This window comes from Amblyraja radiata, chromosome 19 (genome assembly GCF_010909765.2).
Source record: "Amblyraja radiata isolate CabotCenter1 chromosome 19, sAmbRad1.1.pri, whole genome shotgun sequence".
Classification (NCBI taxonomy): Eukaryota; Metazoa; Chordata; class Chondrichthyes; order Rajiformes; family Rajidae; genus Amblyraja; species Amblyraja radiata.
The window spans coordinates 8,371,728-8,395,683 of NC_045974.1; the positions used below are offsets into that span (position 1 = coordinate 8,371,728).

Sequence of the window (23,956 nt, forward strand, 5' to 3'; positions counted from 1 at the left end):
TCTCTGGAACTGATGCGCTACAATGTTCAAGTTCAAGTGAGTCTATTGTCATGTGTCCCTGATAGGACAATGAAATTCTTGCTTTGCTTCAGCACAACAGAACATAGTAGACATTTACTACAAAACAGATCAGTGTGTCAATATACCATAATATAAATATATACACACATGAATAAATAAACTGATAAAGTGCAAATAACAGATAATGGGTTATTAATAATCAGAGTTTTGTCTGAGCCAGGTTTAATAGCCTGATGGCTGTGGGAAGGTAGTTATTCCTGAACCTGGTTGTTGCAGTCTTCAGGCTCCTGTACCTTCTACCTGAAGGTAGCAGGGAGATGAGTGTGTGGCCAGGATGGTGTGGGTCTTTGATGATACTGCTGAGAACTATATATTCTGCACTCTGTATCTTCCCTTTTGTACCATTGTATGTAGCACGTTAGTACCTGCACTGATGTAAAGCACTTTGGCCAACGAGAGTTGTTTTTAAATGTGCTATAGAAATAAAATTGACTTGACTTGACTCTATCTGTTGTATCTGAGTTTCAAAGCTGCCCGAGTGAAATATGAGCAGCTGTTCCTCCAATTTGCATTTAGCCGCACTCTGACAATGGAGGAGACCTAAGACAGAGAGGCCATTGTGGGAATGGGATGGAGAATTAAAGTGTTTAGCAACCAGGAACTCGGGACCAGTTTTACTCCGTGTGACGGTGGAGCTGACAGTACTAAGCCTGTTCCAGAATTGCTGCGTCAGAAGCGGGCACTTTTTGACATTTTCTTCAGTTGCATATGAAAATTTGATATTTGCATCGGGAGCCCACACAAAATAAACAGTTATTGCTTCAGCAGAGTGCTCTGATGGAGACCAGAATATTTCTTCACAGATGACCTTACCACTGTTTCCAAATGAGCACTTGTGAAATTTTCCCTGTTATATCCCTCACAATTTTCGGTTAGTTTAGTTTATTACTGTCACGTGTACCGAGGTACAGTGAAAAGCTTTTCTTGCGTGCTAACCAGTCAGCAGAAAGACAACATATGATTACAATCGGGCCATCCACAGTGCACAGATGCATGACAAAAGGAATGACGTTTAGTGCAACATAAAGAGCAGGAAAGTCCAATTAAAGATGGCCTGAGGGTCTCCAGTGAGGTAGATGATAGCTTAGGTCCAATCTCTAGTTGGTGAAAGGATGGTTCAGTTGCCTGATAACAGCTTGGAAGAAACTGACCCTGAATCTGGAGGGGTGCGTTTTCAAACTTTTGTACCTCTTGCCTGATGGAAGAGGGGAGGTGGGAATGACCGGGGTGAGACTGGTCCTTGATTATGCTGGTGGCCTTGCCGAGGCAGCGTGAATTGTAGATGCAGTCAACTGAAATATTTGTAAGGTTAGAGGAATTAAAGGGGAAATTATTGGTGGTGTTGCTGCCTTATAGCGCCAGAGACCCGGGTTTGATCCTGGCTACGGATGCTGTCTGTACGGAGTTTGTACCTTCTCACCATGAACCGTGTGGGTTTTTCTCCGAGAGTTCGAGTTTCCTCCCACACTCCAAAGACGTACAGGTTTGTAGGTTAATTGGCTTGCCACAATTATAAATTATCCCTACTGTGTGTAAGTGTGCGGGGATCGCTGGTCGGCACAGACTCGGCGGGCCGAAGGGTCTGTTGTTCCACGCTGTATCTCTAAACTAAACTGACCTGCAATTACAACACTTAAATTACATTTGGATCATTATAAAAACGGTATCTTCCCGATTCCCTGCCACCCGCTACTTCAATTAAACACCTCCTTGAAAGCTCATAATTTCCTTCTCTGTAGGATTAAAGGATTCTTGAGGGATTGGACAGGCTAGATGCAGGAAAAAAAATCCCAATGTTGGGGAAGCCCAGAACCAGGGGTCACAGTATATGTATAAGGAGGAGGCCATTTAGGACTGAGATGAGGAAATTTTTTTCACCCAGAGAGTTGTGAATCTGTGGAATTCTCTGCCACAGAAGGTGATGGAGGCCAATCACTGGATGATTTCAAGAGAGAGTTAGATATAGCTCTTAGGGCTGAGGGAATCAAGGGATATGGGGAAAAAGCAGAGGTACTGATTTGGGATGATCAGCCATGAGCATATTGAATGGCGGTGCTGGCTCGAAGGGCCAAATGGCCGACTCCTGCACCTATTTCTATGTTTCTTTAGAGGTCAAGGGATTGTGAGAACACAGCCAATCTGGATTGAGGATTGACACAGTTTCTGGGGCCTCGTTGATGTCGCAAGGTTTGGTTTGTCATTACACAGCATAATGTTGGTTAAATCGAAGGTAGTGTGGCGGTTCCTGGGAAGTAGGCTACTCGCTGGCTTACCCCCCTCGGCACTTAATGGACTGGTCCGGGGGCGGGTCCCAGCCACGAGTATAAGAGGAGTGGTAGTTGGTCTTCAGTCTCCCACTGAAGCAGAGAGTAGTGTGCTGTACTAATTAAAGCCTTTACCGAATTCACCTGGCTCCTCGCCTTCATTCCAGGCTTTCCATGCACCCGCTACACTGGTGACCCTCGGTTTGTGGACTGACAATTCACTCAGCCACGGCTTGTGGAATCACAGTTCACTCACTCACAGCTTGTGAACTCACAGTTCACTCACTCACGGCTTGTGGACTCACAGTTCACTCAGCCACGGCTTGAGGACTCACAGTTCGCTCAGCCACGGCTTGTGGAATCACAGTTCACTCACTCACAGCTTGTGAACTCACAGTTCACTTGCTCACGGCTTGTGGACTCACAGTTCACCCACTCATGGCTTGTGGAGCTCTGGACTCAGGCTCGACTTACGGACTCAGCACGACTTACGGACTCAGCGTGACTTCCGGACTCAGCAGGGCTTGAGGACTCAGTTCTGGACTCAACTCTCACTCACAGCATCCGGGCTGACTGACACACCCCGACATCTGGACTCACGCCCAGCCTCCGGGGCTTTATTCTCCTTGCCCCCGGAAGGGGCGTTATCTTCGTGATGATGACAGGCGAGAAGACCAATCTGCTGATCTCACGATTATTTAAACCTTCATAACTTTTCTAATATTCCACCGATCGGAACAAAACTTGGTGTGCTTGGAGCAAAGGAGAACGGTGAGTAAGGTGGCGGGAAAATCCTACCGATATAGGGTACCGTTTTTTGTGCAAATTTAAAAACAACGCAGACCGGAAGTGGTCAAGATGAGAGTTTTAGTAATAGTATAGATAGACAGACAGACAGCATGCATCAGTGTGCTGGGTCCAGGAAAGATCTTCGGAAATATGCACGCCCAGGAATATGAAGTTTTTGACTCTCTCCAACATCGTCCCGTTGATATAAACAGGATTGTGGGTCCTCATCCTTCCTCTTCCAAAGTCCACAATCAGTTCCTTGGCTCAGCCCTGCAGGACTTTATAGTATGGTGTGAAAAGTCTTGTCTTGAGCTAAATATAAGCAAAACCAAGGACATGATTGTGACCTTTCCCCCCCAACAGAGACAGATGGCTGAGGCAGCCACCACTATCATCCAGCAGGAGCCAGTGGAGATAGTGGAGGTATACAAATACCTGGGAACAGCCTTCGACAACCTGCTAAGGTTTTCCTCTAACACATGAGGAAATCCATAAAAAGTGCCATCAGAGACAGTACCTACTCAGGAAGCTGAAGTCATTTGGGATTAACAAAGACATTCTCACCACATTCTACTACGCATTCATTGAAAATGTAATAACCTTCTCTTTCACTAGCTGGTTCCACTCCATCACCCTGCAAAACAGAAACCGCCTGTTGAATGTCGTCAAGGTCTGCTTTAAAAATCATAGAGCAGCCCGTCCGAACTCTCACTGCCCTATGCGGCCAACAGTCTGTAAAGTTAACACGCAGGATTCTTCACGACCCCTCTCACATCCTGTTTCCTGAGTTTGAGTGGCTCCCCTCAGGACGCAGACTCCGCTGTCCGGGTTGCCGGACACAGAGGAGGAAGGCAACCTTCATCCCCAGGGCTGTCCAGCTTCTTAATGCTGATCACTGACTCATGAACATGTGAAATGAAATAACCTTTTATATGCACTTTTTAATTGAAGCACTAAGGAAGCACTTTAAAACTATTACTATGTGTTGAATGTTGATGTGCGGTGTGTGTTGTGTGATTGTGCAGTGTGTCTGTGACATGCGTGTGTTGTGTGATTGTGCAGTGTGTCTGTGACATGCGTGTGTTGGTTGCTTGTGCAGTATGCGTGCTGCTTATGTTTGTTGATTGTGTCCTTTTTTTTATATATATAAAAAGCTATTGTAATGCGCCTTTTTAAATTGCCCCTCAGGGACGAATAAAGTGCTTTGAATTGAATTGAATTGAATTGAATTGGTTAAGGGGAGAAGGCAAGAAAATGGGATTAGGAGGCAGAGATCAGCCATGATTGAATGGCAGAGTAGACTCGAAGGGCTGAATGGCCTAATTCTTCTCCTATAACTTGTGGACTGCAGATGCTGGTTTAAACCGAAGATAGACACAAAGTGCTGGGGTAACTCAGCGGGACAGGCAGCATCTTTGGAGAGGAGGAATGGGTGACGTTTTGGGTGGAGACCCTTCTTCAGACATGAACGTCACCCATTTCTTCTCTCCAGAGATGCTGCCTGTCCCGCTGAGTTACCCCAGCACTTTGTGTCTATCTCTACTAGGTTGTAAGCTGCCCAAGCATTCCAGCTCTGTGGCCACCTTGTTCTCCAGAATCAACATCTCGTATTACGTCTGGGCACGTGCCAGCCCTCAGTACTCACCAGTGGTGAATTCAACAATATCTGAAAACCAAACTTTCCAGCTGGAATTAGCTTAGCCATTTAGGCCGCATTCTACTAATTTTTTAAAACCCAACATCAGGTTTAACTCTGCAATTTAGACTCGACGGTGAGTTTAAATCCCTGATATTTAGACTAAAGTCTAAAGTTGTCTTTCTACTAATCGCCAAAGCTTAGACTGACCTTAGACTAGAGTCTAACTTGCGGCACAATGCACAATACAATTTATTTGTCACTTGAACCTCATAGAGGCTCAAATGAAATGTTGTTTCTGCAGTCATACACACATGAAAAAAAGACCCACGACACAACACAATTTACACAGACATCCATCACAGCGCATCTCCTCCTCGCTGTGATGGAAGGCAAAAAAACTAATCTCTCCCCTGCACTCCTCATTCCCCTCCCGATGTCAGAGTCAAAGCCCCCGGCGGGCGATGGCAATTGTCCCGTGGCCATTAATGCCGTGCCAGGTGATGCAAGGCCCTGCTCCGGGTCTTGTTGTTGGAGCCCCCGGAGGGCGCTAGCAAAGTCCCGCAGCCGTTGAAGCCGCGCCGGGCGATGATGTAAGGCCCCGCTCCAGGTACTCTTCGACCCCGCGACACGGGCGGGTGAAGTCGCCGTTGCGGAAGCCCCGAAAAGCGGTCTCCCACCAGGGACCCACGGGCTCCCGGTGTCACTATCCACTGTCCACCGGACCTGCGGTAAGCCTCCGAATCCCCGGGGTCGGGTTGCAGCAGCGCGCCACCACTGCTCCACATGTTAGTTAGACTCTAGCAGGGGACAGGTTAAAGGAAGGTTCTACGGAGAAAAAAAATGGCCGACGAGCAGAACGAAGCACCGCGGAGAGCAGAACGATTTGATGAGATCAAAAGGATTGCCCAACAAGCTGGGAGACTGGAGAATCATGTCACTGACTGCGCTAATCCTATTTTTAAGTTCGACGATGATGCATTCTTGAAAAGGTATCGTTTCACAAAAGAAAGAGCAACATTCATCATCAATGAGCTGACTCCTGTACTCTCTAGGCGAAGGTCAGAATGGATTTCTGATCTGTAAGAAATCGTGGGGGATCAGATCCCTGATAAGCATACACATGGGTGATGGGTTGGGAGACGGTGGGCCTCCACCCGTTTGCCTCACGCTCTTCTTGTGAGAAGACCACTCTACCTTCGCTTGCAACTTCATTCTCTTCCATTGCTCACGAAGGTCACGAAGAACTCTGCGGCTGCCAAACCGCGACTGGAATTGCGAATAAATCGCATCCCGTGCCTTGTTCTTTTCAATTGTTGCCTGGAAATTGCACCTTTTTTTCTCGATATTTGTAATTTTATCGGCCAGTAACGTCAGGAGAAATTCTTTCACGCTGGCGTCCCAGTTTCCTTTCCGCTGTTTCTTTTTGTCATCCATGTTGAAGTTGTCGTCTGTTCGTGCTTCTGCAATTGCATTGCACATGTGCAGTACAAGCAGACATCGTCACCATGGCGACTAAAATGCGGTCTAACTTTAGACTTAGCTAAAACCAAAGTCAAAAGTTAGACTTGCCTTAGACTTTAGTCTAATTAAACCTCGCTACCAGTATACCAAATTTTTCTTAAACCGAGCGTCGGGTTTAGTTAGACCAAAAGGCAGGTTTAAGGTGAGTTTAAGGAAAGTCTAACTTTGCAGAAACAGGCCCTTCGGCCCACAGAGTCCATGCCGAACAGCGATCACCCCATGTACTAGCACTATCCTACACGCTGGGAACAATTTACAATTAACAGAAGGCAATATCAACCTACAAACCTGTATGTCTTTGGAGTGTTGTGGGGGGGGGGGGGGGGGGGGGGGGGGGGAAACCAGAGCATCCGGAGAATACCCATGCAGGTCACAAGGAGAACGTACAGACTCCGTGCAGGCAGCACCCGTAGTCAGTATCGAGCCTTGGTCTCTGGCGCTGTACGGCAGCAACTCGACTGCTGCGCCACTGTGCCGCTCCTGAATGATGTAAGAGCAGAGAATGGTGAGGGTTTGTGACTCACCCTCCCAGTTCAGTACGACTTAAAGCATAGAGTTCAACAGTACAGAAATGCCTTTGTACAATTCATCTGTACTAACTGTGATGCCCATGTATGCAAATATTATTTGAGTTATGTATGGCTCATATCTTTCTATATCTAAGCCCCTATGCAAATGTCTTTTAAATTGTGTATTTGTACCTGCACCAACGCTTGCCCTGCTTTCTAAATTTTCCCATTCCTATTTTTTTTGTTTTTCAGATTTGCACCGTTTGTTCAGTTTTTTAACTTTTTGCCTTGAGAAAAATGAGACCAAGTAATTTCCTTCAGAACCTATAACAGAGCCTGCCTGTGTTTTGCCCACATCTGTCTAAACCTACCCTATCCATCCACATCTCAATGTTTCTAATTTGCGGAAGGATATTATTGCAGCGTAGGTTCACCAGGTTAATTCCCGGGATGGCGGGACTGACGTATAATGAAAGAATGGGTCCACTGGGCTTATATTCACTGGAATTTAGACGGATGAGAGGGAATCTTATAGAAACATATAAAATTCTTAGAGGATTGGACGGGTAGATGCAGGAAAAATGTTCCCCATGTTGGGTGAGTCCAGAACCAGGAGTCACAGTTTAAGAATAAGGGGTAGGCCATTTAGGACTGAGACGAGGAAAAACTTTTTCACCTAGAGAGTTGTGAATCTGTGGAATTTTCTGCCACAGAAGGTAGTGGAGGCCAATTTATTGGATGTTTTCGAGAGTGGGTTAGATTTCGCTCTTAGGCTAAGGGAATCAAGGGGTATGGGGGGAAAAGCCAGAACGGGGTACTGATTTTGGATGATCAGCCATGATCACATTGAATGATGGTGCTAGCTCGAAGGGCCGAATTACCTATTTTCTATGTTTCCTCTAATTCTTCCTCTGCCATGGATTTGACCGTAGGTGATGGGCTGTCGGCCATGATTGTCTCACTTCTACACTGCTGTGCTCACCTTTTCCTTCACAATGGCCGAGTAGACGATGGGCTGAATGGCCTAATTCTGCTCCTCCAACTTATGAACATGGTGAGAAGGCTGGAGAATGGGGTTGAGAGGGAAAGATAGATTAGTCATAGATAGACACTAAAAGCTGGAGTAACTCAGCGGGTCAGACAGCACCTCTGGAGAGAAGGAATGGGTGATGTTTCGGGTCGGGACCCTTCTTCAGTCTGAGAGTCAGGGGAGGGAAAGGGAAACGAGAGATATAGACAGTAATGTGGGGAGATATAGAACAAATGACTTCAGTTCAGTTTAGTTTATTGTCACGTGCACTGAAGTACAGTGAAAAGCTTTTTGTTTCATGCCAACCAGTTAGCAGAAAGACTATACATGATCACAATCGATCCATTTACAGAGTAAATCCATTTACATTGTAAATAGTTGAAAGGTATTCAAAAAAGAAACAATAATTAAGGAAACAGGTCATTGATTGCTGTGAGCGAAGTGAAAACCAGTACATACAATGAGACTCAAGAAGACGACTTTGAAGCTGGTACGACTTGGGTGGGGGAGGGATGGAGAGAGAGGGAATGTAGGGGTTACTTGGAAGTTAGAAAAACCAATATTCATACCACTGGGTTGTGATTGAATGACGGAGTAAACTTGATGGGCCAAATGGCCTAATTCTGCTCCTGTAACTTATGAACTATGTCTGCAGCTTTGACAACAGCAAAAATGATCTGAATAATTTATTTTTTGAAATATTGTTCAACGTCTCCCATATTCTGTGGCTCTGAGTGCTCTCATAGCAGGTGGGTGCACTGTCTTGAGTCATAGAGTCTTACAATGTGGAAACAGGCCCTTTGGCCCAGCTACATTAGTCCCACCCGCCCGCGTTTGCTCCATATCCCTCCAAACCTCTCCTATCTATGCACCTGTCTAAATGTTCCTTAGATGTTATGTGAGAATTAGGCCATTAGGCCCATCAAGTCTACACCGCCATTCGAACATAGTGGATCTATCTCTCCCTCTCAACTCCACTCTCCTGCCTCCTACCCATAACCTCTTATTCTTCTCGTGTATGGCATTCACAGCCTAAAGTTGTCGGACAACTTGTTCAATTTGATCTTATTTGATTGTGCAGACCAGGTTGATTGCATTCGTCGAAACAGGGCGGACCACGTGAAGGTTGCAATCTCCCATCTCCCATCCCCCCCCCCCCATAACCTCTGACATCCGCACTAATCAAGAATCCATCAATCTCTGCCTTAAGAAAATATCCACTGACTTGGCCTCTCCACAGCCTGCTGTTGGACTAGTCCCAGTCTCAACTACCTCCTCTACCAACAGCTGGTTCCATGCACCCACCACCCTTTGTGTGAGGTGCTGAGATTGTGCACTCCAGCACTTTGTGCCTTCTGTTTGTTTTCTCCCACTCTCTCTTGTGCAAGCCCAGCATCTGCAGTTGCTTGGATCTGGAGACACTGTGCGGGCGGGCGGGCGGGCGCCTGGTCGTGTCGCGGCGCGGGCGGGCACGTTCGGATTTCGGCCGCCGTGCTAAGCGCTGGCCCGGCCGCTTGTGACGTCACAATGGCCGGGGGGAGAGGGGGCGCGGCTACAATGTTACTTTGCAATGTAACAACTCGCCCACTGTTGCAACCCAGCACACATGCAGCAGCGCAGATACCCCCGGCCGTACATGTCACCGGCCCCCTGCCTGCCTGCCTGCCACCGTGTGTGCGACTCCCGACAATTGCTGATCCGTGGCGACAGAGACAACCCAGGTAACGTTCCGCGCTTCACCCTCGTCCTGTTACATGTTTTGTTTTTGTCCACCGCCACCCCCCACCCACCACAGTCAGATTCCCAAACAATTTAATCACGCTCCTATAAACTTGTGAACTAATGAACATTTTGAGCCTTTTGTTTCCTGCTTTAACAAAGCTGAAAGTGATTAGTTTACAATTAGTAGTGTGCGGTGGGGGAGGGAGGGAGATAGGGAGATAGGGAGATTTGTCCCCTTCCCAGCCCCAGTCCGCGTTTGATTTCTTTTAAACTTCTGATTGTTATATTGCTGTAGTCCCACGATAAAAGGTCGCTGCCTCAACATGTTGTAGCAATCTATGTATTCTTTGTGTATTGAAACAATACATGATTTAAATCAGCCTTAAAAAACCCCAAGTGATTGTTTCTGTGTAGACTTGAATTATTTGAAGTAACCGATGGCAGGGATTGTGTTGACTTGTAATCAGTGCATTTGGAACACTGGGACTTTAAAGTACACTTCTTTCTACCTTAGAAAGCCGTGAAAAGGGTTTGTGGGCTTGCAAATGGTGAATATGGATATTTTGTTTAAGAAAGAACTGCAGATGCTGGTAAAATCGAAGGTAGACACAAAATGCTGGAGAAACTCAGCACGTGAGGCAGCATCTATGGAGACAAGGAATTGCTGATGTTTTGGGTCGAGAGATCCTTCCTCAGACTGATGTCAGGGGAAGGGGGTAGGACAAAGAAAGAATGTAGGCGGAGACAGTGGGACTAGTGGGAGAACTGGGATGGGGGGGAGGAGGGGGATGAAGACAAAGAGCAAGGGCTACCTGAAGTCAGAGAAGTCAATGTTCATACCGCTGGGGTTTAAACTAACCAAGCAAAATATGAGGTGCTGTTCCTCCAATTTACACTGGGCCTCACTCTGACAATGGAGGAGACCCAGGACAGAAAGGTCAGAATGGGAGGGGGAGTTGAACTGTTTTGCCACCGGGAGATATGGTAGGTTAAGGTGGACTGAGCGGAGGTGATCAGCAAAATGATCGCCGAGCCTGCCCTTGGTCTCGCCGATGTAGAGCAGTTGACCCCTGGAACAGCGGATGCAGTAGATGAGGTTGGAGGAGGTGCAGGTGAATCTCTGCCTCGCCTGGAGAGACTGTTTGGGTCCTAGGATGGAGTCGAGGGGGGAGGTAAAGGGACAAGTGTTGCATCTCCTGCGGTTGCAGGGGAAAGTACCTGGGGAGGAGGTGGATTGGGTGGGAAGGGACGAGTTGACCAGGGAATTACGGAGGGAACGGTCTCTGCGAAAAGCAGAAAGGGGTGAAGATGGGCGAAAATGTTGGAGGATTATATGTTGTATACGACGGCTGATGTTGTGGAAGGTGAGGACAAGGGGGACTCTGTCCCTGTTACGAGGGGGGGGGGGGGATGAGAGCGGAGCTGTGGGATATCAAGGAGACCCTAGTGAGAGCCTCATCTCTAATGGAAGAGGGGAACCCCTGTTCCCTAAACAGTGAGGACATCTCTGATGCCCTGGTATGAAAAACCTTGTCCTGGGCGCAGATGCGGCGTAGACGGAGGAATTGGGAGAAGGGGATAGTCTTTACAAGAAGAAGTGTGGGAAGAAGTGTAGTCAAGATAGCTATGGGAGTCAGTAGGTTTGTAGTAGATGTCGGTCAATAGTCTGTTTCCTGTGATGGAGACGGTGAGATCTAGAAACGGCAGGGAGATGTCACAGATGGTCAACGTGAATTTGAGTGCATGTAAAAGTTCACTTAAAAAGATAGACAAAGTACAAATTCTTAAGACCATACAAAGCTTTAATTTAATGTCTGACGGGTGTGGACCTAGAGACCCAGAGGCAACAATTTTATATCTGAATATGCCAGCAACACGCACACAGAAATACCAGAAAACCTGGGTTAATATACCTACAGACTTAATACCAATTGCATGAGGTAATGTACCAGAAACCATCAGCCACCTCCAAATATGGAGTTGTTTTTCACTCTTTGCCAAAAGCCAGTCATCCCAATGGCATCCTCTGGCCCCTACTTATCTGATTAATCTCTTCAATTTACATTAATAAAACTTGTAAGAGAGCTGTGAACTGTTCAACTTGCGTTTAAAAAAAAACCTTGTCATGGTTTTTTTCTAAATCACATCATACAATACAATTGTTTTTTTACAACAGGAATCAATTAATAACTAACTCATTCATGCAGGATGGAAATTAGTGGTGAAGTTGATGAAGTCAGTGAGTTCTGCATGGGTGCAGGAGGAAGCACCAATGCAGTCGTCAGTGTAGCGGAGGTAGAGTTTGTGGATAGACAATAGACACTAGTTGCAGGAGTAGGCCATTCGGCCCTTCGAGCCAGCACCGCCATTCAATGTGATCATCGATGATCATCCCCAATCAGTACCCCGTTCCTGCCTTCTCCCCATATCCTCTGACTCCGCTATCTATAAGAGCCCTATCTAGCTCTCTCTTGTAAGTATCCAGATAACCGGCCTCCACCGCCCAATGAGGCAGAGAATTCCACAGACTCACAACTCTCTGTGAGAAAATGTGTTTCTTCGTCTCTGTTCTAAATGGCTTATCCCTTATTCTTAAACTGTGGCCACTGGTTCTGGACTCCCCCAACATCGGGAACATGTTTCCTGCCTCTAGCGTGTCCAAACCCTTAACAATCTTATATGTTTCAATAAGATATCCTCTCATCCTTCTAAACTCCAGAGTGTACAAGGCCAGCCGCTCGATTCTCTCAGCATATGACAGTCCCGCCATCCCGGGAATTTACCTTGTAAACCTATGCTGCACTCCCTCAATAGCAAGAATGTCCTTCCTCAAATTAGGGGACCAAAACTGCACACAATACTCCAGGTGTGGTCTCACTAGGGCTCTGTACAACTGCAGAAGGACCTCTTTGCTCCTATACTCAGTTCCTCTTGTTATGAAGGCTTTCTTCACTGCCACGGATAGGGCCAGTGTATGCCTGGAACAGGGATTGTTCGTGTACCCTACAAAGGCAGGCATAGCTCGGGCCCATGCAAGTGCCCATAGCTACGCCTTGGATCTGGAGGAAGTGAGAGGAATAGAAGGAGAAGTTGTTATGGGCAAGGACCAGAAGAAGAGGTCTACATTGTGGCGGACCCGGAACCCGTTGTGGTAGGGGCGGAGGAGAACAAAGGTGAGGCCTCTGCTGAGGACAGACCATTCCGTATCAGAAAGGGGGAGGTCAGGGGGGATGGTGAACACGCGCAAAGGATGGGGGTTGGGGTCAGAGGAAGGCAGGTGAGTGGAAGGAGGCCGAGGCGATGTCTGGTGGGGGGGGATGGTGGGTGTTCGGAGAGGAAGGAGGCATGAGGACTATTGTATGGGTGGGGAGTAGCTGGGGTCATCTGGTTGGAAGGGGAAGACCCGGTGGAACCCCCATAGTGGTTCCCTGTAAAGGGGGGGGGGGAGCAGTAGGACCCAGCGCAGTCAAACCACGTGGTGTGAGAGTCTGCATTGTGGAGACTTCGGGCCCGGTGCTGATCCTGGGACTCGGGTAAGGCGACGGCTGCAGCCGGCTGGTGGGCGGTGGAGTGGCGAGGGTCGGCATAGTCCAAGGTCTTCGGTGGTCCGGGCCTGAGATCGGCCAGGAAGGCGGTGAGTGTTGGTGATGCTCGTCGTGGCAGCAATGGCAGCAGATCGACTGTTGGAACCTATAGTCCTGTTTGCGTCTGAACTGTGATGTCTGGAACCAGAGCTGGATTCCACGAGGTAAAAGATGGAGGCGCAGGCAAGTCCCGAGAAAACAAACGTGGCTGTGGTAATGGGTCTGGGTTAAGACGTGGTCGTAGAGTCGGAGTGAAGGAGGAATCACGGAGAGGGGGGGCAGTGATAGAGGAGGTTGCTAAACTGTCTTCGGAGAGAGGAGGAGAACTTCAAAGTAGACATTCCTTGAGGAGATTTCGCAGTGGAGTGGACGAAATGTTTAAGATAGAACTGCAGATGCTGATAAAATGGAAGGTAGAATATGGGTATTTGTTTGTTTTCATATTATACTAGACCAACTGGGACCCGTTGGGTCCCTGCCACAAGGGAGGCCTGGTCCCCCAACACAACCCGTTCCCCAACACAATATTCCACCACTCACCCATAGCCCACACAGGAGGCCTGGTCCCCCATCGCAACCCGTTCCCCAAGGCAATATTCCACCACTCACCCGTTTCTCCTACACAACCCGTTCCCCCAACGCAATATTCCACCACTCACCCATAGCCCACAACGGCACAGGGGCTGCTCATTTTGCCTTATTCACCCTCCCTCATTTTTAAACTTTAAAGAAAAATGCAATTGCACTGGCTAGCAAGCAGAACTCGGTGTACTGTGACTTTAAAAAATTGCAATTGCACTTGCTAGGGCTAGCAGGACTCGGTGTACTTGGAGAGCAACAAGGTTGCGAGCAGGGCTACAATCAGGGAATAAGCGAAAGACAATTGTTTTTATTTTAAAGTTTTGTCAGATATTTGAACATTTTCATTAATAACTCGAGAAATAAAGCATGACATTTTCAGATAAGGCGATTTCTGGCTCCAGGGAAAAAATCTCTACCGGAATATGTAAAAATACTACCGTTAGCACGTAGTTTTTTCGAGAAATGATTATACACGAACAAACAAACACACACACGAACAAACACATCCACATCCAAGATCAGACTTTTAATAGGTGTATATAGGATTCCAATTGCACCTCCCCTGCCTGCTGCAGCAGTTCCAATCGCAATACCATTTGGCGCTCCCCCTCCTGTTGAATTCGCCCTCCCCCTCCTGTTGAAGGACTAAGTTCAGAGTGTTCCTGTCTTGCAACTTTGTATCGAATTGTGTTGGAAGCTGTGAGGAATAATTTTAACAGTAAAAATCTTGTGAAGGTTGGCATTTTTAAAAGCTTTAATCACGAATAACTTATGAAATATAGGATCTTAAGTGAACCTGATCACTGCTTAGAGGGGAAAAATGTTAATCAGAATATGTAAAAATCTTATCGTTACTACCTAGTGTTTTTGCGAAAATCTAAACACACACACACACATATACACACTCATATACATACATACAAGATGAGAGTTTTAGTTATTACTAGACCAAGTGAGACCTGTTGGGTCCCATCCCGTCAACACGCAGTTGCACGTGGGGGGGTGGGGGCGTCACATGCACACACTAACCACCACCCCCCCCACATACACTAACCACCCCCCCTGATATTATGTTAATATTGTTCATTCGCTCCTTTTCCCCATCCCCCGCCTTATCCACTCACGCGTAGCCCCCAAATGCGCTGGTGCGGCTAGAGAAGGAGGGGGTAGAGAGAGAGAGGGTGAGGGGGTTAGAGAGGGAGGGGGGAGAGGGGTAGAGAGGGAGGGAGGTAGATAGTGAGGAGTAGAGGGGGCGCGCGGCGTCACAGGGGAGGTTTGGTCCCGAACACAATATTCCACCACACACCCATAGGTCCTAATACTCACCACTCCCTAGAGAGGGAGGGGGGGGGAGAGAGGAAGTGGTGGTGGAGGGAGGGGGGGGCAGAGATGTATGTGCCTTTAGATATTCGCAAAAACACTACATGGTAACGATAAGATTTTTACATATTCTGATTCTGATACAGATCGGGGTTTGATCCCGACTTGCCTGTACGGGGTTTGTACGTTCTCCCCGTGACCGTGTAGGTTTTCTCCGTGATGTTCTGTTTCCTCCCACACTCCAAAGACGTTCAGGTTTGTTGGCTACTTAGCGTGGTATAAATGTAAATTGTCCCTAGTGTGCGTAGGACAGTGTTAATGTGCGGGGATCGCTGGTGGGCTGCCAACTCTACCGCTGCGCCACCCAGGTGGAGAGTGAAAGGAGGATTTTCTGAATTGGCGATGTTTAAATTTAGGCGAAACTGCAGCTGCTGAAACCTGTGTGGAACTGAGTGCTGAACTAATTCAGTGGTCAAGGCAGCATCTCTGGAAGATGTGGATAGGTGACGTTTTGGGTCAGGTATCATTTCCTCAGGGTATGGTTTCACCAGTATGTTCACTGTTGATGTACGACTGGGATTTGTTGCTCCAGTGGTCTTTCAGTTCTGATCACCACACTTTATTCTTCAGCAAACACCAACTTATGGACAATTAATCACGGGTATCCTACTCGTAATCAAGTATGTTTCGCAACATGTTTCGGAGTGGCGGCGCGGCTCTGGCTGCAGCGGCTCACCGGCAGTCCTGTTTGTTTTGTGTTTTTTGTGTTGTTTATTTCGTTTTTGGTTAGTCTAGTTGTGGTTTTTAGTTTGTGTTTGGGGGGGGGGTTGAAACGGGGCTTGCTGTCTCTCCCTGCGGGGGAATGCGACTTTTTTTGTCGTATTCCCCTTCTCTGCCTCCGTCTGCGCTGAGGCCTAATGGCGGAGCTGGCGACCTCGAGGCTCAGGAGGCAGAGCCCGCCAGGACTCGCCCTGAGCTCGCTCCCGTGAGGGCGGCCCGGCTCGGGGCTGGAACAGTAATTCCGTGGGGGGCTGTGACGCTCCCGGGAGGGCGGCCTGGCCCGAGGAAGGAACGGTGCTCCCGTCGGAGTGGCCGAGCTCGGGGAGGTATGGCGTTCCCAGCCCGAGGGAGGAGCGGCGCCCATGTCGGGGCGGCCCAGCCCGAGGGAGGAGCGGTGCCCATGTCGGGGCGGCCCAGCCCGAGGGAGGAGCGGCGCCCATGTCGGGGCGGCCCAGCCCGGGGAAGAAGCGACGCCCATGTCGGGGCGGCCCAGCCCGAGGGAGGTACGGCGCCCATGTCTGGGCGGCCTGGCGCGGGGCTGAGACGGTAACGGTACTCACGTGGGGGCGATCCGGCTCGGGGCTAGAACGGTGCTCCGGTGGCTGGGACGGTGTTCTGGCGGTGGTGGCCTGAGTCCGGGGTTCGGCCGCGGGCCAGCGGCTACGTCAGCAGGACTGGTGGGCGGCAGCTTCGACCACCCCGGGGCGCGGTGATTGAGCCGCGGGACAGTTTTTAACATCGCCCGGTGGGGTATCGCCTCAGCGCAGAGGGAGAAGAGGAGAGAAGAGACTGCAGCCCTAAGACGTTTGCCCTCCATCACAGTGAGGAGATGCTGGGTGGACTCACTGTGGTGGATGTTAATATGTGTTTATTGTTGTTTTTTATTGTATTGTATTGTATGTTTGACTGCTGCAATTTTGTTCAGACTTCGGTCTGAATGACAATAAAGGCTATCTAATCTAATCTAATCTAATCCGAGGAATTTCATTTGCTGTACAGTTATATCAATAAAACGCAACAGAGCACACAAAATGCATTTTAACATAAACATCCACCACAGTGACTCCTCCCCATTCCTCACTGATGGTTCAATCTCTTCCCTTCTTTGTTCTCCCGCGGTCGGCAGCCTCGAGCCTTCCGTTGACGGGGCCATCTTGGCTCCCGTCGCCGGAGGCGTTTGGGCCCTCGCGTCTGGGCTATCAAGCTCCCGCATCTCCGGGGGGGGGGGGGGGGGGGGAAACCGTAACTCCCCCGCGCCGAGCGATCTGACCCCGGATTGGGGTTTGTCAAAACCTTCTGTATCATTTGGAGCTTCCCAACATCGGTCTCTACCGGAGACTGTGGGAATGACTGGGTTAACATATGAGCGTTTGATGGCACTGGTCCTGTACTCGCTGGAGTTTAGGAGGATGAGCGGGTACCTCATTGAAACTTACCGAATAATGAAGGGCCTGGCTCGAGTGGATGTGGAGAGGATGTTTCTACCAGTGCGAGAGTCTAACAGCAGAGGCCATAGCCTCAGAATAAAAGGGCGTACCTTCAGAAAGGAGACGAGGAGGAATTTCTTTAGTCAGAGGGCGTTGAATCTGTGGAATTATTTGCCACGGACGGCTGTGAAGGCCGATATTGGATATTCCTAAGGTGGAGATTGACGGAATCTTGATGTGTACGGGTGTTGGGGGTTATGAGGAGAATGGGCTTGAGAGGGAAAGATGGATCAGCTATGATTGATCAGCAGAGTAGACTTGATGGGCCGGATGTCTAATTCTGCTCCTATATCTTTTGAACTGGAAAAGCAACCAAAACCTCTTTTTAAATGGGTTGGTAAGGGAGCCGTCCTGAAACATCCCCTATCGATGTTCTCCAGGGATCCTGCCTGGCCTGTTGAGTTATTTCAGCACTTTGTCTTTTTTGAGGAGAAAAAAAACTGCACCTGCAGTTCCTTGTTTCCACCTTTCAAGTGGGTAGATTGAAACATCATTCAGCTGTGTGTGGAATCTGGATTAGGCTGTGGTCCTGGGTTCTGTCTGCACTGCAGGATGATCCTGGCACTGGTGAATGTAGGTCCTGGAGTTTGCAAAAGGCCATTGCTTCTGACTGAAGAAGAGCAAGGAAGAAGAAGAAGAAGTGGAAAAAAGTGTCTGAAGGATGGTCCTCGTGATAAAGTTCGCTGCTTAAAACAGACAACAACACAAATGGTTTGAGGTAAACTAAGCCAAGCTTTAATCGATCATCAAATGGGAGTGGAGGGGACTAGTGCAAAGAGTATACAACTATACTCAGCACTCCACATGCTTCCACTCAAAGATACAGCATTTTTACAATTTCTTATCTACTGCTCAAGTCGATTATGGGCCCCCTTAGGCGATTTTTTTAAATTTTATTTTAATTTTATTTTTTTGGGGCGATTGCCACCGACTAGTCTGTCGTCACCGGAGTGCCGCCTGTATGGTCGTGAGTAGTATTTGGTTGCAGCTGGATTTTTAACACGTTGAACATTTTTCGGAGACGGTCGGCGACAGTGGGTTTGACGCCAATGAGCGTAGCTTGACTTCTCCTGAGGTAGGCGCTGTTGTAGTTGTCAACTGCTACGACTATGACAATCGCAGGCAGTCACTTAAAAATAACCTAATTCGGACAGGCCAATAATCATTTTTCCAAGAAACAACTTCAAAGAAGCACCTGCCGATATCCACCAGTTAGCCCGTTCCAGATAATGTTATGCCATGGTTTTTCCGAAGATTACAAGTTTCGGCTACGCCCACATGTGTTATCAGTATTTTTCCACTCTCAACAATCGCGAAGCTACTAGATAGATAGATAGATAGATAGATAGATAGATAGATAGATAGACAGATAGACAGACAGACAGACAGACAGACAGACAGACAGACAGACAGACAGACAGACAGACAGACAGACAGATCCTTTATTGTCATTCAGACCTTTTGGTCTGAAAGAAATTATGTTGCCTGCAGTCATACACAGAATCAATAATAACAAAACATACAATAAACCAATAAACACAAATTAAACATCCACCACAGTGAGTTCACCAAGCACATCCTCACTGTGATGGAGGCAAAGTCTTAGTTAAGCGTACAAACAAGCAGGTGTGCAGAAAATGGTCACTTATCCCATCATGCTGAGTTAATGGACATTAACTCTTTCACTCACCTGAAATGTCACCTGTCCATTTTCTCCACAGATGCTGCCTAACCCGCTGCATTACCTCAGCACTTTGTTTTTTTTTTAAAGAAAAAAAATAGCATCGGGGCGGCACGGTGGCGCAGTGACAGAGTTGCTGCCTTACAGTGCTTGCAGCGCCGGAGATCCTGACCACGGGTGTTGTCTGTACGGAGTTTGTACGTTCTCCCCGTGACCGGCGTGGGTTTTCTCCCACACTCCAAAGACATGCAGGTTTGTAGGTTAATTGGCTCTCTATAAATATAAATTGTCCCCAGTGTGTGTAGGATAGTGTTAATAATAGACTATAGATGCAGGAGTAGGCCATTTGACCTTTCGAGCCGGCACCACCATTCACTGTGATCATGGCTGATTATCCACAATCAGTACCCCGTTCCTGCCTTCTCCCCATATCCCCTGACTCCACTATCTTTAAGAGCTCTAAGTGACTGCTTCAATCTCCTAGTGGCGGCGCGGCTCTGGCTGCAGCGGCTCTCCGGCAGTCCTGTTTGTTTTGTGTTTTTTGGGTTGTTTATTTTCGTTTTGGTTAGTCTAGTTTTGGTTTTTAGTTTCTGTTTTGGGGGGGGGGGGGGTTGAAACGGGGCTTGCTGTCTCTCCCTGCGGGGGAATGCGACTTTTTTGTCGTATTCCCCTTCTCTGCCTCCGTCTGCGCTGAGGCCTAATGGCGGAGCTGGCGACCTCGAGGCTCAGGAGGCAGAGCCCGCCAGGATTCGCACTGAGCTCGCTCCCGTGAGGACGGCCCGGCTCGGGGCTGGAACAGGGCTTCCATGAGGGGCTGTGACGCTACCGTGAGGACGGCCGGCCCGAGGAAGGAACAGTGCTCCCGTCGGAGTGGCCGAGCTCGGGGAGGTACGGCGTTCCCAGCCCGAGGGAGGAGCGGTGCCCGGTCGGGGCGGCCCAGCCCGAGGGAGGAGCGGCGCCCAGTCGGAGCGGCCCAGCCCGAGGGAGGAGCGTAGCCCAGTCGGGGCGGCCTGGCGCGAGGCTGAGACGGTAACGGCACTCACGTGAGGGCGATCCGGCTCGGGGCTGGAACGGTGCTCCGGTGGCTGGGACGGTGTTCTGGCGGCGGTGGCCTGAGTCCGGGGTTCGGCCGCGGGCCAGCGGCTGCGTCAGCAGGACTGGTGGGCGGCAGCTTCGACCACCCCGGGCCGCGGTGTTTGAGCCGCGGGACAGTTGTAACATCGCCCGGGGGGTATCGCCTCAGCGCAGAGGGAGAAGAGGAGGGAAGAGACTGGAGACCTAAGACTTTTGCCTCCATCACAGTGAGGAGATGTTGGGTGGACTCACTGTGGTGGATGTTAATATGTGTTTATTGTTGTTTTTTATTGTATTGTATGTATGACTGCTTCAATTTTGTTCAGACTTCGGTCTGAATGACAATAAAGGCTATCTAATCTAATCTAATCTAATCTAAATACCTCTCTCTCGAAAGCATCCAGAGAACCGACCTCCACTGCCTTCTGTGGCAGAGAATTCCAAAGATTCACAACTCTCTGGGTGAAAAAGTTTTTCCTCATCTGCATTCTAAATGGCGTACCCCTTATTCCTAAACTGTGGCCCCCTGGTTCTGGACAGCTAACAATGTGTGTGGATCGCTGGTCGGTGCGTACCCGGTGGGCCAAAGGGCCTGTTTCCGTATCTCTAAACTAAACTAATCGTGCAGTTCATTTAAGGTAGACAAAAATGCTGGAGAAACTCAGCGGGTGAAGCAGCATCTATGGAGCGAAGGAAATGGGCAACGTTTCAGGTCGAAACCCTTCTTCAGACTCCTTGTTTCCTTCCACCTTTCTGAATGGTCAGATTGAAAAATCATTGAGCTGTGTGGAATCTGAAATTGGCTACGCTGGTGAATGTAGATGCTGGAGATATGTGAAGGGTCACTGCTTGTCTGAAAAAGTTCAGAGGAGAGAAAAAATATGGGTCTTAAGATGGGTCCCGACCCAAAGACGTCACCTGTCCATTTTCTCCAGAGATGCTGCCTGACCCGCTGAGTGGGTCACCAACTACAAAATTCTTAAGGGGTTCGACAGGCTAGATGCAGGAAGATTGTTCCCGATGTTGGGAAAGTCCAGAACAAGGGGTCACAGTTTAAGGATAAGAGGGAAGTCTTTTAGGACTGAGATGAGAAAATCTTTTTTTTTTTTAATATATATTTTTTTATTAAAGGTAATCAATTACAATGCTTCAAACAACTTTATATCAAATTAATTCAATTTGCATTAAGTAAAACACTAGTAATACTTATCTACTATTTTTTTTAGAAATAATGATAGAAAAAGAATAGAACAGTTATAAATCATTAAGAGAGTGATTAAATAATAATTTGATTATATATAAGAAAGAAAAGAGAAACGAAAAAAAAAAAAAAAATGAAAAACCACAATATGTATTGTTAATAAGTAGTTAATAACACTACTACAAGTGATAGTATCAATAAAGACATATATGTTAATTCCAATATAAAAATGAATTATTCTCACCAAATCCCGCAGGGTGCACGCCGAGCTGTTCTTGAGAAAATCTTTTTTTATACAGAGAGCGGTGAATCTGTGGATTTCTTTGCCACAGAAGGTAGTTGAGGCCAGTTCATTGACTATATTTAAGAGGGAGTTAGATGTGGCCCTTGTGGCTAAAGGGATCAGGGGGTATGGAGAGAAGGCAGGTATGGGATACTGAGTTGGATGATCAGCCATGATCATATTGAATGGCGGTGCAGGCTCAAAGGGCCGAATGGCCTACTCCTGCACCTATTTTCTATGTTTCTATGAGTGACTCCAGCACTTTGTGTCCATCATTGGTATAAGCCAGCTTCTGCAGTTCCTTTTCTATTACATTTTCACAGCTTCGGTGCCGCTTGTGAGGCACTCGAGTTAATGAGCTACAGAAGATCCTTGCAACCAATTAGTGAATCTCAAGAACTACGGCACCATAGATATCATAAAACTGTCAGCCAATAAATTAAAGGAGGATCGACAAAAAGTGCTGAAGTAACTCAGCGGGAGAGGCAGCATCTCTGCATGGGGAGGGATGGAGAGAGAAGGAATGCAAGGGGTTACTTGAAGTTAGAGAAATCAGAATTCATACCCCCGGCATTCCCCCTCTCTCCATCCCTCCCCCACCCAAGTCGTACCAGCTTCAAAGTCGTCTTGCTGAATCTCATTGTCGGTACTCATTCTCGCCTAACAAGCAGTCTGAAGAAGGGTCTCGACCCGAAATGTTGCCTATTTCCTTTGCTCCATAGATGCTGCCTCACCCGTTGAGTTTCTCCAGTAATTTTGTCTACCAACAGCTAACAATGATCTCCTTTATCAATGTTACTTTTTTGCAAATCTTTTAACTTATTTGTTCTATATCTCTCTGCATCCCCTTCTATATCTCTCGTTTCCCTTTCCCCTGATTCTCAGTCTGAAGAAGTGTCCCAACCCAAACACTTTTTCTCACAGAGAGTGGTGAGTCTGTGGAATTCTCTGCCTCAGAGGACGGTGGAGGCAGGTTCACTGGATGCTTTCAAGAGAGAGGGCTCTTAAAAATAGCGGAGTCAGGGTATATGGGGAGAAGGCAGGAACGGGGTACTAGAAACATAGATAGAAACATAGAAAACAGGTGCAGGAGGAGGCCATTCGGCCCTTCGAGCCAGCACCGCCATTCATTGTGATCATGGCTGATCGTCCCCTATCAATAACCCGTGCCTGCCTTCTCCCCATATTCCTTGACTCCTAATTGGGGATGATCAGCCATGATCACATTGAATGGCTTACTCCTGCACCTATTGTCTATTGTGTTCAAGAAGGAACTGCAGATGCTGGAAGATCGAAGGTACACAAAAATGCTGGAGAAACTCAGCGGGTGCAGCAGCATCTATGGAGCGAAGGAAATAGGCGACGTTTCGGGCCGAAACCCTTCTTCAGACTGATGGGGGGTGGGGGGGAGAAGGAAGGAAAAAGGGAGGAGGAGGAGCCCGAGGGCGGGGGGATGGGAGGAGACAGCTCGAGGGTTAAGGAAGGGGAGGAGACAGCAAGGGCTAGCAAAATTGGGAGAATTCAATGTTCATGCCATCCGGACGCAAGCAACCCAGACGGAATATGAGGTGCTGTTCCTCCAATTTCCGGTGTTGCTCACTCTGGCAATGGAGGAGACCCAGGACAGAGAGGTCGGATTGGGAATGGGAGGGGGAGTTGAAGTGCTGAGCCACCGGGAGTTCAGGTAGGTTATTGCGGACTGAGCGGAGGTGTTCGGCGAAACGATCGCCCAACCTCCGCTTAGTCTCACCGATGTAAATCAGCTGACATCTAGAGCAGCGGATGCAGTAGATGAGGTTGGAGGAGATACAGGTGAACCTTTGTTGCACCTGGAACGACTGCTTGGGTCCTTGAATGGAGTCGAGGAGGGAGGTGAAGGGACAGGTGTTGCATTTCTTGCGGTTGCAACGGAAAGTGCCCGGGGAGGGGGTGGTACGGGAGGGAAGGGAAGAATTGACAAGGGAATTGCGGAGGGAGCGGTCTTTGCGGAAGGCAGACATGGAGCTATTGTCATCTATTCCTTTTCTCCAGAGATGCTGCCTGACCCGCTGAGTTCCTCCAGCTTTTTGTGTCTATCTTCGGTTTAAATCGGCATCGGCAGGTCTTTATGTGTAGGAAAGAACTGCAGATGCTCTTTTAAATCGAAGATGGAGAGAAGGAATGGGTGATGTTTTGGGTCGAGACCCTTCTTCAGTCTGAGAGTCAGAAATTCTCTAACTTCAAGTAGCCCTTGCTTTCCCTCCCTCTCTCTCTCTCTCTCTCTCTCTCTGTACCCACTCTTACTTTCTCCCACTACATTTGATCTGCACCACCCACTCCCCAGTCTGAAGAAGAGCCTCGACCCGAAACGTCACTCATTCCTTCTCTCCAGAGATGCTGCCTGTCCCGCTGAGTTACTCCAGCATTTTG

At 48.3% G+C, this 23,956-nt stretch overlaps 1 protein-coding gene across 4 annotated transcripts in view; it reads left to right on the forward strand.

Moving 5' to 3' along the window:
- Positions 1-9,357: 9,357 nt before the first annotated feature.
- The window catches only part of LOC116983788, a 41,652-nt gene continuing 27,053 nt past the window's right edge, over positions 9,358-23,956 (forward strand). For 3 of the 4 annotated variants that reach the window (XR_004414814.1, XM_033037612.1, XM_033037613.1), the window contains exon 1: positions 9,374-9,554. The gene's annotated coding sequence lies outside the window, so the exon portion shown is untranslated. Of the gene's footprint in view, positions 9,555-23,956 lie in introns of all 4 variants that reach the window. The other variant, XM_033037611.1, reaches the window with a different exon arrangement.